We start from the raw sequence: 19225 nt of genomic DNA, 5'->3' as shown, positions 1-19225 counted from the left end.
GGTTGCAGGAGATGCACAAAAGATTTTCACCTACCTCTGCAAATCTGAGTCATTGTCCACCTCTTGGGGGAGGTATTACAGGATGGTAGTTTTTCTGTGTATATATTCTGAAACCAGAGTGTTTCGTTCAAATCTAGTTTCTTCCCCTTTATAAATTATATGACTTCACATAATTTACTTAGTCTGACTTTCTTCAAATTTTTCATCTCCTTTTAAAATGGGGATAATAACAGTACCTACCTTATAGGGTTGTTGGAATGGTGAAAGTAGTTAGTAATGTAAACATATTATTTGAAACAATCGAGGCCACAGTACATTTTCAATACATCATAACAATACTATATTTTCTGCTTTCTGGCTGCAAATATTCATAGAAAATGCTTATGTTTTCAAGGTAAGAACCTGTCACTGGTTCTTAGACTCTATCTGCCCCCTCTTTTTTAAAAAAACAATATTTTGAAATATTTAAGACATAAAAAGAATTATACACACACATCTGTGTGCTCACCACCCAGCTCAAGAAATAAAACATTGCCAGCCCCTGTGTATCCCTTCCAAGTGGCCCCCCGGCCTGATAAAAATAAATCACTCATGAGACGACGAAAAGATCATTATATGAGATTGAGAGAAGGAGAAAAGGAAGAGCAAAGGCGTTAGACTTCCTTCCTCTTATTAGTATGAGCTCTGGGGCTTGTTACGTAACCTCCATGCGCTTCAGTTTCCTAAACCATAAAAATGGGGGATGATATTTACAGGGATAATACTGCCAGGATCAACTAATAAAAACGTATATGATAACAGTGGGCTTTCAAAAAGATGAGGTGTTCTGTGTGGATTTTGCCATTTTCTTAAGTGACCTCGAGGGGCCTCCTCCTACTTCCACAAATCCTAGTATTTATCCTTTACTCTTTTATTTATAGTGGACCATTTTAGTGCTTACCCATGCCCTGGGTGCACAGGAAACTTACACTTCTCTGTCTCTTTGCAGTCAGGCAGTGCCATGTGACTAGTTGTAGCCCTAGTTCTAGGCTGTGTGGAGAAGGGATGTATTTTAAGGACAAAATACTCGATTTTCATCACAAGACCCTCCTCCTCTCGTGGCAACCAAGGAGACCATGGGGCGGCTATAAAAGGGTGGATCACTCAGTTGCTGTGTGGCGGGCAGTTGCCTTGGAAAGTCAACCCACTTGCGTTGGACTTACGTGAGCAGGAAACACATTGCTGTTGGGTTAAGCCATTGAGATGTTGGGGTTGTGTTTTCTGCAGTATAACCCAGCTTATCCTATGCACAGTTTGTAACTGTATTGGACTAGGCAGCAGAAACACAAAGTTTTATTCCTGGCTCTGCCTGTTACTAAAATTGGGACCTGGTCAGGTGTCTTCATCTATTAAGTTGGAATAAAATGTACCCTGTCTCCTTTTCAGAGCTGTTATGAGTCCCAATGAGATCATTTATGTAAAAATGCAAACAACGAAGTCCTATATAGACGGAAGGAACTGAATATTCTGTTTAGAAGAGTTGCCTAGTATGTACAGCAACCACCAGGCCCAAGTTTTCTGCAATGCTGCTAATTTAAAATATTTTGCTCAGTTGTCCTTATATAAGTAAATCAAAGTGTACAAAAATATTGTCACCACATCATTCCTGGACTGTTTGTTTATTTCTTAACATTCTATTTGAAAAATGAAATAGGATACACCTGGCAGACTGTTGCAGGTGGGGGTGGGTGAGTGAGAGATATTTTCCCCACACATTTAGCAAAAAGATAGCTCTCTAAGATTAAATTATAAAATTAAAACAGTTCAAAACATTTATTGAACAACCCTTATGTGTATGTGGTAGTCAGCCTTGAAGATGTATTTATGCCCTGTGTGATCCCCTACCACGATGAATAGAGTACAACCAACAGTGTGTTGTGAATATGACAGAATGTGACTTCCTAGGCTAGGTTGCCTCCAAATTTCTAAAGGAACCAATGCAAAAATTCACAACTGCTAAGGAAGAATTTATTGGGGAACGAGGAGAGATCCAGTAAGAAATATTCTAAATGACAGCGTCATATTTCATTCAGAAAACAAACTCAAGACAAACCACAGTGCTCTATCATCTTCCTTTCTTCCTCTCTCTCTCTCACCCTCCCTTCTTTCCTCCCTTCCTTCCTTCCATCTCAACATCCATCCATATGTCTATTCACCTATCTATGGTCTTTATGTCTATTTTAGAATTAAAATTCACAAATTAGATGATTTTCATGAAGCCTATTATTAGATGTATTTTGATTGAAAACTGATGGAAAATGAATCTAACGAGGACTGGCTTTGTTAATTACATTACATAGTAGATTTTCCCCATAAATTGAATGAGAATTGAATGAGCTATTTGAGCAGCTCCAAAGTTTTGTCAAAAAAACATGTAAGGCATGTATAATATACACATGTACAATATAGCAAAATTACATTATTTTCAATTATTTGAACTTATCATAAAAAAATTTCAGATGTCAACCTAAGGGTAAACAATAACATTTCATCTTACAAAAGCACCGTCAAGTCAGAATCTTTCTCACAGCAGAAACAGGAAGAGCAAGAAAGTAAATAAGTTAACCTTTGATAAAATTATAGACCAAGAAAGACTGAATTAATCAGAACGGGAATTAGAGATGACCTAGAAAAAGGTCAAAGGTATCTAGTATGGCATTTCCCAGGTTTGGAGAGGGAGGTGCCCTGGATCAAAATCTCCCCTTAGCTGGCCATTTTCAAAAGGCAGGAGTTTTGCAAGTGGCCTAGTGTCATTAATATGTGAGTTGTAAAAGCAACTACCTATAGAATGATTTCATGATTGCTAACAGTGGCTAAGTGAAGCCAAAGGAATGCATGTGGGATGTTATGCAATAGAGAATTCTGGCCTCAGAATAGATCTCAAATACAGTAAGTTTCAGGGTAGCCCCCACCATTTCTCCCCTCCATCCTCCCATCCTCCTCCACCAAAACAAGGGAAAGTTCTCAGAGGGCAGAGGAGTGCAGTGGAGGGGGACAAAGACAGAAGGTGAGTGAGTTGTGTAGACATGTGGGTGTGTACGTAAGACTCCTAGGGAGGTAGCAGACAGTAATAACAGGTTTTGGGAGTGTGCCCTTGGCTCAGGCCACTGTCCCAGCTGAGAGCTGACTCTGAGCCACTACAGGCAGAAAGAAGCTTTGTTTGGGAACCCGCCTTGCAATCTGTGGAAGTTCCCAATATTGTCTATGGCAACGAGATTTCTTTGGTAAAGCCTGTCTACTACTAACAAGGAGTATAAATACTTGCCCTTCCCTCAAGAACCTGGACTTTTTGTGGCCACACTCATTTTCCTCCGCACTCGGTGGAGGATATCAATTTTTAAACGGATAGAGTGAAGCGTCAGATTAATTCACCAAGGTAGATGATATCTTACGACTTTTCTTGGTACATTCTCTTCTGGACAGTTTAAAAACAACTATTATTAAGATAAATCACTGCAAACTTAAGATAAAGCAAGAGGAAAGCTATATGTCCTTTCAGCGTCATTGTTTAATGTGTTCACCTAATATTTAATTATCTATGTCTGAGAATTCACCTATGTTTGACTTTGCTATTTACTATTCGATTAGAGACCAGACACTGACGTTACACATTAACTTAGAGAGTTCTGTCCAGTAAAAAATCTAACCCCAGAGGTTAACGCACTATAGGATATGAACCAGTTTCGTATCTATTAAGCGGTAAGTTAATTTCAGCATCCCTTTGACAGACTATATAAAATCTCTGTTCTTTCAAGTCTCCTTTGAAACCAGCCTTATCATCTTGCTGACTCATGAATTAATGGATTGAATCAAATCTTACACATGTATTCATTCTATATTTGTTCTAGCAGTCTTGTGTTTAATTTTTTGAAAATTATTTTAACATTACAACATTCTTGTTTGACTCTGCTGCTTTCCAGCATATGCATATCAAATAAATTGCTCTGTCAGATTTTTGCGTGCTTGATGTTTGACCTCTTGAATGGGGGACAATGTTGAATTGAATCTTTCAAGACATTGGGATCTTTATTAAAATTCTTAGTTATGGCACTCTCACACAAAACCAAAAATGTATACTTAAGCTTTCGTCTTACCCATTGTCTGGAACAAAGAGAGGCTGATTGTTTAGGAAGGTTCTGAGTTCAAAAGCCTCATCTGTGTGTGTTCCTGCTGGCTGGCAGGGGCGGAGATTCTCACAGCTATGGTGGAAAGCAGAGTATCCGAGGCAGGACGAGAAGAAGAGTCCCTAGCTGTGGCTTGAGCTTGTTTGGTGGCAAGAATAGGAGATAGAGTTTTCAGTGTTCCTGATTAGAATTTATAATCGAATTTCCCCAAAAGGCAATTCAATAAATAATATTAGTTTCCTTGAATTGCCCACAATGTAGTTGAATATACTTATGCAACAGTATTATTTTCAATAATTGTATCTTTTCATTGCAATATGAGTCAAGTAGTCATCTGTGGGGCAGACTGGGAAACTAGTCCCAATTTATACACTGTTTTTACAGAAAATATGCATTTTGTTCAGAACAACTAAATAAAAATGCTTTGCAAAGAATAGAATATTCTTTTATAGATTGGGAACAGTTGACAATGAGATTTATTACAATGACAAAATTAAGTAAATTAAAAGCTGTTTTACTATAAAAGGGAATGGAAAGGGCGTGCGTGTTTGTGTGTGTGTGTGTGTGTATGTGTGTGTGTGTGTTTTGTTAATGTTATCACACCTTTTAAGTTTGTTTTTTTAACCATGTAGAGTAGGATACATTCCAGTTTCCTCTTAAGCCTTTGCCCACGTTTGCATTTTTCACAGGGTGTTGTTAATACCTCGTGATTTTTAAAAACAAAATAATTTCGAATTTCAGCATTTTATCTACCAAAAATATCATAGTTTCATCCCAATTTCTGCCAAAACAGAACATATTTCTTTCTGGGTTTTCTCTGTAGAACATTGCTTTAATGAATAACATGAGATTGGCCACTTCCTTATAACAAAGTGATTTTCATGTTCTGAATGATAGTTTATACGCTACTGCGTTCCTGAAGGAGATTCTGTAGGGGATACAACATATAATAATGTTAACTTAATAATGATCTTTGAAGGTTTGACATATGCATGTTGGAAGATTTCCAAAATGATTTTTTTGAGGATGGTGGTGGCGGCATTTTCTTCTTACGGCATTTATTAAGGATCATTTACATTTTTTCTTTTTGTTTTCTATGCTAATGAACGACGAATATAAACAGTCAATGCCAGAAGTTGATGAGCAAGAGATAATTTTAGCCATGACCCGAGAGGCATGTTTTCTGATAGGAATTACTTCCAAATGAAATCGGGAAAGAACCAACTATCATATTCCAGAGAGGAAATTAAGTATTAGAACTTTGGAACACAATTGGAAACTGGAATGATTCATCAGCTTTAGTTCCATTTGTTCTTAAAATAGTTTATATTTATTTTACTTCTTCTATCAAGTAACATATCAATTTATATATCCTATGTAATTAAAATGCCTCAAATAATATTAAAGAATGTACAGTCTCTTATTTATACGGCTATGGCTATGACCAATTAATTATTCCTCTAAGGTTATTTTTACAATATTTGTTTTTATAACATGTCAGTAAACTTTTGTGCACAAATTTTTGTCCACGTTTTAAATTATGTCTTTAAGATGGATTCCTTCAGTGGAAATCCGTAGGTAAAAGGGTATGGATATTTATGACTTCTGTTACAAATGACTTCTCCGAAAGACTGTCAATTTGTGTCCCACCCAGTTCTTGGTGTGTATCTTACTCATTTTCCCTAGAGTTCAAGGTTTGAGTATTATTTAAAAACAAAAAAACAAAAACAACAGCAGCAACAACAAGAACCAAATGAACACACACACACACCCATAATTTTAAGAAGAAATTAAAATTCACACTCAACAAAAAATAGTTATGGGCAAAAAATAAGAGGTAAAAGTTTCCCCTTACATTTTTCAATCTCAGTTCCACTTTCTTGAACTAATCACTGTGATGGAAAAAACAAACAAACAACTTAACATTTAAAACCAAGGCCTTGCTATTTCTGTAACTACATTTGGGAAGGAGGGAGGTGCTTACGTGCTAGGGCCTGGGAAACACTATAATACAATCCCTGCATTCCTTCATCATGTCACAACGCATTCATACAATCTAAAGCTACCTCTAAGATTTGCCTTGCGTTTTGCTGACATTCCAGTGGGGGACATGGGATTCCAGGACATCAGACAGCAGGGGAAGGTGGACTTTGGAGCCATAGGCTGGCAAACTTGAAAAAAGCTGTTTAAAGGTTCTGATAACATGTGTTTGGAAAAGGTTACAGTATCTAGCCAGTAAAACCTGTAAGATGTATAAGAACTTTACAGCCTTTATCCAAAAGAATGGAAAAGGAGCCCCTGTGTTTGTACAGACAAGTAAGACAATAAACATTCTTGTTATAGGACAAAGTTCCTAACTATTGATTATGGAGGCTGTTTTCCTCATCACCGCTCTTTAGAGTGTCTTGCCTCTAAATGCACATTTATTCCATTTGCTTATCTTTCACAAATGTTCCATGTCCTCTCTCTTTTTCTTTCTCTCGCTTCCTCTCTCCTTCTCTGCAACCCCCTCTGAATTATTTGAGAGTTTTTTTTAAATTTCTGAATTATAATACTTGAGAGTTAGGTAGACGTCGCTATATGTTTTCCCTAAATAATTCAGAATAGTAAGTACAAAGGCAGATACAGTGTCTCCTATAGTCGTAGAACTACAACCCTATTATCACACTAAAAAATTTAACTTGCACAATAAATATTATCCAGTATCCATCCGTATTTAAATTCATCCAAATGTATCCTAAATATTCCTTTAGAGCTGTTTCTTTTGTTTGGTTTTCTATCCAGGTTTCAGTCGAAGTTTGAAATTGTATTTGCTGGTCTTATTCTTTTTTTTTTTTTTAATTAGACTCTTATTTTGAGGTAATTGTATATTCACACGAAATTGTAAGATACAATCAGAGAAATCCCATTTACTCTTTATCCAGTTTCTGTCAACAGTAACATCTCGCAAAACTGTAGCACAGTATCACAATGTTTTGATACTGCTTGGATATTTCCATCATCACAAGGATCCTTCATGTTGCCCTTTTATAGCCACACCCACTTCCCTCCTGCCTCTACCCTCCTTAAACCCTGGAAACTACTAATCTGTTTTCCATTTCTATAATTTTAGCATTTCAAGAATGTTATATGAATGGAATCATACAGCGTGTAAACTTTGGGATTGGAATTGGCTATAAATATCCCTGCACAGCTTTTTGTGTGAAAAATAAATTTTCATTTCTCTGGGTCACATGTCCAGGAGTATAGTTGCTGGGTCCTATGGAGTTTGCATTTAAGCGTTTTAAGAAATTGCCAAATAGTTTTCCAGAGGAGCCTGTACCATTATACATTCTCACCAGGAATGTATGTGTGATTCAGATTTATATTAGCCGTTCTGACAGAAATGTAGTGATCTCTCTCTGTGGTTTTAGTTTGCATTTCCCTAATGGCTAATGCTGTCAACATCTTTTCATGTGCTTATTTGCTACCTGTATATTCTCTTTGGCAAAATGTCTCTTCATGTCTGTAGCCTACTTTCTAATTCGATTGTTAGTCTTTTTTATGGTGAGCTATTTGGAGTTAGTTTTTGTATAAGGTGTTAGACTAGGTCAGCTTTCTCTGGCCCTCCTTCCCTCTCTCCCATCTCTTCTTCTTCTTCTTCTTCTTCTTCTTCTTCTTCTTCTTCTTCTTCTTCTTCTTCTTCTTCTTCTTCTTCTTCTTCTTCTTCTTCTTCTTCTTCTTCTTCTTCTTCTTCTTCTTCTTCTTCTTCTTCTTCTTCTTCTTCTTCTTCTTCTTCTTCTTCTTCTTCTTCTTCTTCTTCTCCCTCTCCCTCTCCCTCTCCCTCCCCCTCCCTGTCCCCTCCCCCTCCTCCTCCCCCTCCTCTCTTTTGCCTTTGACTAGCCAATGAATTACTCTAGCATCACTTGTTTAGAAGGCTATCTTTCCTCCACTGAAGTATTTTTGCACCTTTGTAAAACATCAATTGGGTTGAAACCTGTGGCTACAGGGGGATGACTGTATCACATTTTGTTTACCCGTTCATTCATTGATGGGCACGTGGGTTGCTTCCACCCTTTGACTATTGCATGATCTCACAGTTTCTGTGGGTCAGGAATCCAAGCAAGGCTTAGCTGGTCCTCTGCGCAGAGTTTTACTGTGCTGCAACTTCATCAGAGACTTGACTGGGGAAAAATCTGCTTCAGACTCCTTCAGGTTGCCGGCAGAATTCATGTCCTTGAGGTTCTATGACTGAGATCTTCGTTTCCTTGCTGGCTGTTGGCTGAGAGCCTGCTCTCACATGGCACTCTCCATAGGCCCTTTTACAACATGGAAGCTTCCTTCTTCAAACCAGTGACGGAGAGTCTCTCTCCTGGCTCCTGACACAGGGTCTTAGATGACGTAGCATAGTCAACAGCACGGTTATCACCTTTGCCGTATTCCCTGGCTTAGATCAAGTCACAGGTTCTATTTGAATTCAAGGGGAAGAGGTTTGTACATACACGTTTTTAGGCACTCTTCTGTAAGTGTAATATATTTCATAGTATATTTAAAAAATAAATTAAAAAGAAAAATAGCATAGATAAGCAAAAGGATGGAGATGACTTATCTATCTATCTATCTATCTATCTATCTATCTATCTATCTATCTATCTATCGACCGATCTATCGATCTTCTATCTATAGCAAATTAAAAACAAAAAGAAAAATGAACCAATGCAGGGTAGCAATAGTTATCTTAACCATAGTTAAAATAAAGAAAAGCATCAAAATGTGTAATGAAGGTTATTTTATATTGATCATACTTCTTAAATTTTGTTTTTCAAAGGTATTTTTTTTCCATGAATGGACATTTTCAAGATTCTTTATTATTCTTTAAATTTAAAAAATGTAATAACCTATGCCTTGGAAGAGATCTCTGTTCATTATCTTTATCTAAATGTGGTGACGAGCTCTCCTAAAGCTAAAGCTGCGTTTAACATCGGAAAATTGACCTCAGTTATATGGTGAATAGTGATTTTATTACATTTGACTTAACTGGACTTAATGGTGTTTTGGGGGGACACGTATCATTCTTTGGGTTTCATTTCACCATCTCATTTAAACTATAATAGCTATCCCTGTCCTTTTTCTCTCATTATTTTCATTTCTTTGTTCATTTTCTATGTGATCTGAGAGTGTTTCCCCAATTTGTCTTCTGTATCACCAAGCTGCACATTTGTCGTTTATAGCACCCAATGCATTTATTTTATGTCTCCTCCCTAGATGTGAGTTTCATTGCACTTGCTTCTTATCTTGGCTGATCTTCTTATCAAGGCCCCTTTTTGTTCAATAGATGCAATTCCTTACAGGAACAAAAGTAAATAAATATTTTACCATTTTTCTTCTGTTTCAGAAAAGGCTTTTTCCACTGAAATATTTGGTTATTAAAAAAGTGTTTTCTTTGTGCTGTAGAATTTCCTCATAGATATCCTACTGAGTTTGTTCTATTATTTATGCTAGAAGGAGGAGAATTCTAGGTAGAGCTGGTGTTAGGGAATACTTATGTCTATTTCAACCAGAACACTTCCACCTTTCCTTCCTGCAGTTTCTGCTAGAATTTAAGACTGGACCTATCATGTATGGGGGTTGGGAGGGAAGGACAATGCTAGCTTCCACCCCCCCAGCTGTAAAACTCTGCAATGCACATGCAGAGACTCACATTGAAATTGTTATTACTTAATTCAATGTGTTCTTGTTTGACAGAATAAGAACGCAAATAGGGATAAGCTCTTGGCTTAATTGTATGTATTTACAGGCTCCTTCTAGTTGTACATTATCATTTTTTCATACGGTAAAACAAATACATGGTCATTGAACAGACTAAACCTCACATGCATCTAAAGCGGCAGTTTGCAAAGAGGCAAAAGGAGTTTTAGGGAGAGGCTTTTGAGGGGTTCTCTAACCTCTCCCCTTGGTCTGATTTCCTGGTTAGTGCTGCTTGTCTGAAACACATTTTTCTTCTTGCCTTTGGAGCTGGCTTCGCAGATATTTGCGACAGACAGCTACTTATCTGAGGCAGACTCTTTTGCTCTGTGCCCCAGGTCTTTTGGCTTTGGGTGACCCTGTGGATCGTGCCAGCTTCCCTCCCAGTCTCCAAATTGGAAGGTACCTCTGGGGCTGCACAGTGAGTCAAGAAGGGGGCCTCAATTCAATCCTTTTTCTTTTCTCCCACGCCTTCCCTTCTTTTTCTCTCCTCTACTTTGCTTTCCTATTTTCCTCCCAGATTATTTTCTCTGCAAAAATTGGAGAGTAGATTGGGACCCTACTATGGTCTGAATTCCCTAAAATTCTGTATCCCCTAAAATTCACATGTTGAAGCCCTAACCCCAATGTGACTGTGTTTGGAGACAGGGCCTGTAAAAAGGTGATTAAGGTTAAACAGGGTCATATGAACAGGCCCTAATCCAATAGGACTAGTGTCCTAATAAGAAGAGGAAGAGATTGCAAGGATGTGTGAGCACAGAAGAAAGATCACGTGAGGACACAGCAAGAAGGTGGCCGTCTGCAAACCAAGGAGAAACCAAACCTACCCACACCTTGATCTTGGACTTCCAGCCTCCAGAACGGTCAGAAACAAATTTCTATTGATTTCGATTCCAAGTTTGTGGTATTTTGTTATGACAGCCGTAGCAGACTAATACAGACCTTATCTACCCTTCATTCTGCTAATCTGTAGAGACTCTTTCTCTCTACAGATTAGGCGTATGCCTAATTTTTTGTCACTAAAGTCATGTACTGCTGGAATTGTCTCTCATTCTATATGTTTTAATGGGGCTTCGGGAAAGAAGGGCCCACTGGCCTTGCCTTACTCTTCTCTGAAACTTTACATTTCTGACGGCCTCTGGCGTGTAATTGAGCAAATGTCCTGTCATGTTCCATTCATTAATAGCAACAGCTTTAATATCTGCCCAATTAACCTGTAGCTTGCAAGCAGCAGGTATTATGTCCTGTAATTCCCGTCTAACACAATGCTTGTGCTTAAAAATACCCGAGGGTTGGTTGACTGATTGAAAATCTCAAATTGGATCCGGGGCACAGGGATCTTCTCCATCCTTCCAGTTCCCTAGATTTCGATGGTAATTCAGAATCCGTGAGGGGTGAAGGCAGCGGGGGCTGGGTCATCTCCCAAAAAATGGGAGCATTTTGGAGCCCCCAAACCCCGTTTCTGCATGAAATGATATGCTGGTCTGCGGTTTTCCTCTGGGACCCAGAGGCAGATGTAAACAAACAGCAGGTGAGGAGGAAGAAGGAAGAGTTGCCCCCAGCAGGCCCGGAGCTGTAAACAAAAGGGGAGCTATATTAAGAAAGAGCATCTGGAGGACTGGCTCCATCCTGCCACCCACTGTGCTGCTCCTGAATTGATTTTCCCCAGTCAGCTGATCAGCGATAGGGGTGGAGGGATTTGTAATATACACAAATGGCAGCATTTTAGAGTTGGAAAGTTTCCTAGACATCACGTCCTTTGACGTTTTTACAAAGTCTCATTGTGTTACATGAAATATTTTACATAATACACACCACAATGTTAGGGGGAGGCGTATTAGCATTGGATGCCTGTTAACTGAATCGCGTTTCCAATTTTCTTTTCAGTCCGTTTGGTATTGGGAAGCAGAAAGTATCTGGGGTTGGTAGACCTTTGCACACACTCATCTTCCTTCCTGACAGAGAGAGCTTCTCTCAGAGAGACATTGTATCTCTGCTACTACCATTTGATAACATGTGCAAATCCTTTTTTAAGTAAATGAATTTGAGTCAGTGAGGTGATTTCCTTTAAAGACAGATGTTCAATAAATAATAGCACCGGTTATATTTGGATACAGCAAAATTGTGAAGGTGATACAGAGTGAAAGGGAGATACTGGCATCCCGTTCCCTTCCCTTGGATTCCACAAATGAAGAAACTGAGGCTTCTTTTGTAATGTGTGTCACTGAGGGGCTGAGTTGGAATAGTTGGGATAATTGACTAATGGCATCTGTTATGACCAGGATGTCTGAGAGGAAGGAGAGGCTGCCCCAGAAGGAATCAGAGCTCGGCATCTGTGTGGACCTTTACAATGGCAATGCCTGGCACACAGAGAAGGTCTCCAACCAGACACCCTTTCGCTGGTCACCAGAAGGCAAAGAGAAGAACAGTGCCAGGACACACTAGTGTTTGGGTATGTGGTCTCTGAGGCATTATAAGGCATGGGAAAAATTAAGAAGACAATATAGATAGTCCCTGTATATCTCTGTGGGGACAGAGTCCCAGAGAGCAGTTTCCAGGCTCTCGGCCTCACGTGGAAAGGTGCTGTCTCGGTTATTAGATGGCCATCAGCTGTAATCAGAGGACCATCCGCTGTGGCTGGGTGGCCATCAGCTGTAACTAGTTAGCCATTAGCCACTAATATAACTGCCGTGGCTGCACTAGGGGGGTGGTTGTTGGTTGGTTGGCAGAGAAGTGGATGGCAGATTGCAGTTAGCAAGTTGTTGGTTGGTTGGCAGAGAAGCGGATATCAGGCTGTGGATCGTGTGGCTTCTTCTTCCTGTGTCTCCAACCCAGCCACCAGCGAGAAGATAGTGGTATGACTCCCCTATCTATGGCTCCATGGGTGTTCCTTTTTGGCCTCATTGTATCCTGTGTTCTTGTGCGGGGAGCGGGACCAGAGACCCTGCATGACAATCTCTCACTTATTTTCCTTTACTACATTAATAAGATGCATTTGTCACAATTAGTGAACCAGTGAACTTCCTTTCCCAATTCTTTTGAGATAGATACAATAGACTAATTAAATAATGTCTCCTCCCCGCCCCAGTTCAGGTTCTAATCTCTGGAACCTGTAAATTTTACCTTCACGGCAAAGCTTTTGCAGATGTGGTTAAATTGAGGAGTTTGAGGTGGGTAGATTATCCTGGATTATCCAGATGGGCCCCAGGTGCCATCACGAGTGTCCTTGCAAGAAAGAGGCAGAGGGATGTTTGCCCCAGCTAACAGGAGAAGGCACTGAGGAGGGATTGGAGGGATGCATCCACTCAGCGAATGCAAGGAATGCAGCTCTAAGAGGGCTGGAAGAAGCAAGGAACCACTTCTGCCCTAGAACCTTCTAAAATTCAGAAGATGGTAGAAGAATCTAAAAGTTTCTTTCCAGTACAGTTCCCCTTTCTGAAGGCAGCCAGTGTTACTGGATTCTTGTGCATCTCTCCAGAAATAATAGATGCACATACAAGCAAAATAGGTATTTATGTACTTTTTTCCTCTCTTTTTACCCATGTGGTAACCGGTACATTGTCTGTAGCCTGCTTTTCCCGTTTTTTCACAAACAATGATTCTTGAAGATTATTCCATATAAATGTAGTTTCCTTTTTCTTTTTTCTTTTATGGTCCTTGTAAGAAGAAGAGACACTAAGAGTTCACACACATAGAGGAAAGGCCCCGTGAGGACGCAGTAAGAAGGCAGTGTCTGGAAGCCAAGCACAAAGGCCTTACCAGAAACCAGCCCTGAATCTTGAACGCCCGGTCTCCAGAACCGGAAGAAAATGAAACTCCATTGTTCAAGCCACTGAATCTGTGGCAGCCCCTCTGGATGTGTCCAATTTTTCTGGATGTGTCCAGATTTTGTCTTCTAAGTATGTCAGTCAGATTGGTTAGGACCTACCTTAATGATCTCATTTTAACGTAATCACTTCTTTAAAGGCTCTATCTCCAAATCTATCACATCGTGAGGTCACAGGGGGTTATAATTTCGACATATGAATTTTGGGTGACACTATTCAGCCTTTAACACCCACCTTCAGATCAACAAGCATAAACCATAAATGACTTCAACGCTAAACTGTATTGTCACTGATTATCACCAAAGAGACATGGCTTTGTTGAAAAAAGGGAGTCGTGAATCCAGGTGGCCAAAAGGCCCCTGAACCTGGAGTTGATTCTTAGTGTCTTACACAAAGTCTGTACATAATGGTCTGTGGGCAATGAGAAATGAAGGACTTAGGAGGTCTGAGGACTAGGTATGTTGTCATGTTGCCAAGAACATGTTTTTTCTGATATAATACATGTACTACCTGCTAATTAAAGATAAACGTGACTTTTCGTTATGGTTGGTGATTTTTTTTTGGGGGGAGGGAGGCAAGGGGCATTGCAGAAATTGGAAATGTTGAGGGAGGCCTGAGGAGAATGGGGAAAGTTCTCTGACAGAAATACAAAGCCCAGCAAATCTCAGCTAAAGCTCACCTTCGCGTGTCTCCCCTTATTTGTCATGAAGTTAACTTTTTAAAATTGACATGTAGGTAGAAAATAGTAGGCTCCAGGTTGGTCTTCATAGAGAAACTTATACAATGAAATAAATAAGTTATTACTACTAGTGGCTAGTCCCAAATGTGGAAATAAAGATACAGACTTTTCTCATCTGTAATGTTAATGGCAGAGTGGAATTTTATCTGCATTTGGAAATTATACTGTTTGTTTGAGAGGGAGGACTGTCCCAGGAAAAATTTTTAACAAGAGAAACACTTAAATCATAGTAAATTATAAATTCTGGGGGGAGGGAAACATGTTATAGACAATTCAATGACAGATTTTTGCACAAAAATAATTAAAAGTTGATTCTACTTTTCCATCTCTCCACAGAATCACTATTCATAAGTTGAAAAGGAATATAGTTTTTAATTAAAATTTATGAAAAATGTAGCTATTGTTCTCACTATATAAAAAGTCATATAGATAGAAACACAGTTAAATTAAATTACAGTTAAAACCCTTTGTTCAACAGCATTGCTTTCTCACTCTCCAAAAATTATTGTGAAATTTGGGGAGCCCCCAAATTGTAGATCTATAGGTTGTTCCCTACTTGGGCTTTTTGAAAAGATATTTATTGCTGTCCTGCAATTAGTCATTTCAGGCCCTTATGTTTACTCTTGGCTTAAGAAAGCTCATTCCTCAAACTTGAATTCTAGCCCTGAAAAATTTAGATCAAATTCATCCTCCATCGATGTTTGAACTCATTAGACAGTATACAACTAAATAATGTGGAGGAAAGCAAAAATGCCTTTCTATACTTGGAGTCTGAAGATGCAAGAGATGTCTTCAAATTTGAAAGGATGTCTGAAGGAATCCTGGATAGTGGACATCACTTCTCAGTTCCCCAAACTACTTCGTGAAGCCATGGTCCGACTCACGTCTTCAGTTGTTTGAGGAATGAGGAAAAGGCATTTTCCACATACTTTATGGGACCAGTTAGCAGTAATGAAACAGACTAGAATTCCATATTGGACCCTTGCCTTTTGTGGAAGACTAGAGTTAATTAGGTGTGGGGCCTTGATCAAACTGCTGTTTCTTAGTCTGGAGGAATTATGGGGCCTTCCTAAGAAGTGAGCAATGGTGGAGGGATTGGGGAGGGAAGACAGAAATTGGGATAAGGGGAGGAGAGACAAGAGTGAAACTCAGGATTCCTTCTAAAGTAGTTCAAAGATGCAACAAATTCTTGAGACTTTTTGATAGCTCAACGATATAGGCCTTTTTGGCCACATGATGGCACTAGCCGTTTAGAAAACAGCCTAGCTAATATCAGAAAGCCTGCGGCGGCACCCTGAGTCTGTGGGTGATGAGCTGCAGTGGACGTTTAGAACAATTAATAACGCATTCGAAAATTTACTAACAGGAATAATTCACATTGAGTTAATTGGAAAGAAATTTCAAGACTGGGGAAGTGGGGGAGAAAGGAGTGTGTGGAGATGCTGGCTGTCTACTACCAGTGCTGTGGCAAGTTCCCGTATCACTGAAGGTTCTCATCTAGCAATGACCTGTTAAGGTTCTGCTTCGCTGCCAACAGCTCGAGTTCCTTTCCAGGCTAAGAGAAGCAAGATGGCATGGGAGAAAGAGATGCTCCCTTCTCAGTGCAATGGAAAGAGTCTTGTCCCAGGACCTGGGAGGTCCGGTTTCTGATGTTATTTCTGCTACTAATTCCCTCCTGTGACCTTGAATAGGACACTTTGCCCTTTGGGGACTGTTTCTCACCTATAAAAATGCATGCATTGGGTCAGATAACCTCTAAGTTCCCCTGCAGCTCTGGGACTCAATTTGGTGATGTTAGAAGACAAGAGTTTTGCTAGCTGGAGATATATAGATACATGCTTCTGTTTGTAATCACAATGTCAGTAAACAGCACCTGCTGGATTATGATAAGAGCACAAAATGCAGTGTTCACACACTCACACCACAGCTGCAGGAGCAGATTTTGATTAATATCAGCAACTGGAGCTCATGGCTGTCTGGGAAGAAATTGAATTTGAAAAGGTCTCTTAAAAGGGCTTGCAGGAGCCAAGGGGAATAAGTGTAGGCGACCTGCTAAGGAGGGTTTGGGGCTTGGATGGAGAGGCAGGTACAGGGAGGGACAGAGGGGAGGGGCACGTGCCCAGTGGGAGCCTGGCCAGTGTAGGGCCTGCTGGCACTTCTAGGATTAACCACAGCTAATCGCTCCGCGGGAGGGCTGTGCTCAAGGCTGGAACCTGACACAGAATCTTCCAAACTCTAGTTTGCCCTTTTCATTCTTTGCCACTTGCTAAATTTGGTTAAGATCTGTCAGCAATGTCTCATTTTCAATTTGCTTGAAACAACACAGAATCCGAGGCAGCTCTGACTCTGTCGTTTTATGATGGAAGTCAAAGTTTGCTCCCGGTGGGATTTGTTATGTGGAAAAGATTTAAAATAGGAACAGTGGGTGGAATTTTAGTGGCCAAGAAGAAGGACAAGGGCCCATGGATCAGCTTGTTTTTCCTGGTGATCCAATGGCTCTCTCACATCATAGGAGGGGACAGGTGACAACAATGTGATTTCAACACGGATGGGAGAAAGAGGCCCCCAGGTGTAATGGGGAAGAACAAGAAAATATTGGCAATGCTGCCCTTGAAGAATCCGATGTGTACGAATCCAGACTTTTATACAACAAAACAATTGGAAGAGTGTATCTTCAGATTCACCTGCTATTTTTCGTCTTGTTTTAAATCCGTTCTGCATACTTTTATCTATTTGTACATCTTGTGTTTTTCTATTTATAAGGGTAAAACATGACTGATAAAAAAATTAAACAATACAAAGATCCATGGTAAATATGGTTAAAAAAGAGAGAAAGCTCTCCCATTATCTGGTCTGACCCTCACGGCCCTGCTTCCCACAGCCTGGACGATGTTCTTTGATGAGTCTCTTTGAACAATCTAACTTCCTCAAGAAAACTGGAAAGAGATTCCATTTATGAATTTTTGAGTTCGGAGAAATTTTCCAACTCTGATTGGGGCCTGAAGAATAACCAACAGATCCTGTTTGCCTTGAATTTTCGGGGCTAAGCCCAGGAACGTCCCAGACAAACTAGGATGGTTGGTCACCCTAGTTTCATTTAACTTCTAAGTCAGGCAGGCTGTGAACTGAGGCCAGAACTTTGGAAACTGGAACATTTGCTTTGTTCTAATTCTGTAAGATATTGTTTCTTGTTTTCTTCAAGGTGAAGCAAGAAAATCTGGCCCTTTCTCTCTCTTTTTGTGAGTCCGTTGGAGATGCAGGATTTTGGGGCACAGGAGGATGGACGGGAAGGGCATCTTTTCCCACATCAGCCATATTGGGACTCCTTTCTATTTAACCCCATTGTATGAAGAGGACATTAAAGCACATCCTGGAGACCCTGTTTCCCGCTGATTTGAACATGGGCACAGTCTTCAGGAAATATTCTGCTCCGCCTGTCCAGCCAGTCTCACAGTGTCATGGCAACCTCAGGTGAAGGCTCCATCCCCTTGGGCATAAAAACACTGAAGCTCTTAGAAGCCACAGGCCAGTTCCCGGCTTTCCCAATTTTGTTGCAATGGCTTCTGCCCTGTCTTGAGCTTACCAAGCAGGAGCTTTGTCCCTAGGACTATTGTGTTGTTGGACAGGCCCCAGCCCAAAATAGTGGGGATATACGAGGAGTATCTAATAAGGGCAGCGGAGCATGGAGAAATCCTTGCACCTGCCTGTTTGACAGTTCGTGCTGAGGACCAAGCGAGAGCAAGGCCATCGCCTCATATATTAGCTGAACATAAGGGTGCTTTGGGGGATAAAGCTGGTTTGAGAATTCTAAAGGGGATTTGAAACACAGACTGTGCAAGGTGTACTGAAGTTCATTTTTCAGTCATGCTCACTCTATCGCTGCCAGCGGTCTTCAATATTCTACTTTCCCAGTAGAGGAGAGTGGTTGAGAACACAGGCTTTGGAAGCCCGTGTAGTGGAAGCCTAGGTGACCATGGACAAGTTCTCCATCGCGCTAAACTTCTGTTGCTTCTCTTTAGAGATAAGAGTATCAAATGTGTGTGTGGGGGGTTGTGATAAATGATATGTAAAGCTCTTTAAAGCCTCGCCTATTGCTCTGACCCATGAGGGCCTAATAGTATCAGTCCTAGGTTGTAGATGAGGAGATGGAGACATCAATCAAAGACCTGAGGCAAGATTTAAATCCAGGTTTGTTGACTTCAAAACTCTAATAACAGTTTAAACTTAGTGTTGTTGCAAGGGACATAGCCTTCCCTGAGAATGGACCAGGTAGGAAGATTCTGCACTGGTTTGCATACCATTTCAAAATAATAATACAAAAATTATTGTATAGTTAGTATTCGATGGGTACCTACTAAGGGTAGACACTGTTCCAAGTGCTTTCCTATAAGTCTCAATATATACTTCATCGATTCTTTGAAGTATATACTGTTAGTATTTCCATCTCCCAGATGAGGAAGCTGAGGCACAGAGCTACGAATAGAACTGTGGCAGAAGCCAGAGCTTATATTGGCAAGATCATTTCCAAACAAACAATCTTGGCAAGTGAACTGACAGTGTTGGCAATGCTCCAGCACACACCCGTACGTACATGGGTCTACACTCAGGTCCCCCAGTGAAGCTTCCTGAAGAGCCAGATGCCAGCTGGAGTGGGGGAAGGGGAAGGGGGGCTCCTGGTCTGTGATTGGCTGCCATCCTTTGTGGTTAGCCCTCCGTGGTGGGGGAGGCCGGGAAGGATAGTGGAGGCAGATAAATAATGCAGCAGTCTGCTC

Source organism: Rhinolophus ferrumequinum, chromosome 11, assembly GCF_004115265.2.
Source record: "Rhinolophus ferrumequinum isolate MPI-CBG mRhiFer1 chromosome 11, mRhiFer1_v1.p, whole genome shotgun sequence".
Taxonomy (NCBI): domain Eukaryota; kingdom Metazoa; phylum Chordata; class Mammalia; order Chiroptera; family Rhinolophidae; genus Rhinolophus; species Rhinolophus ferrumequinum.
Note: the sequence above shows the minus strand (reverse complement) of the source record.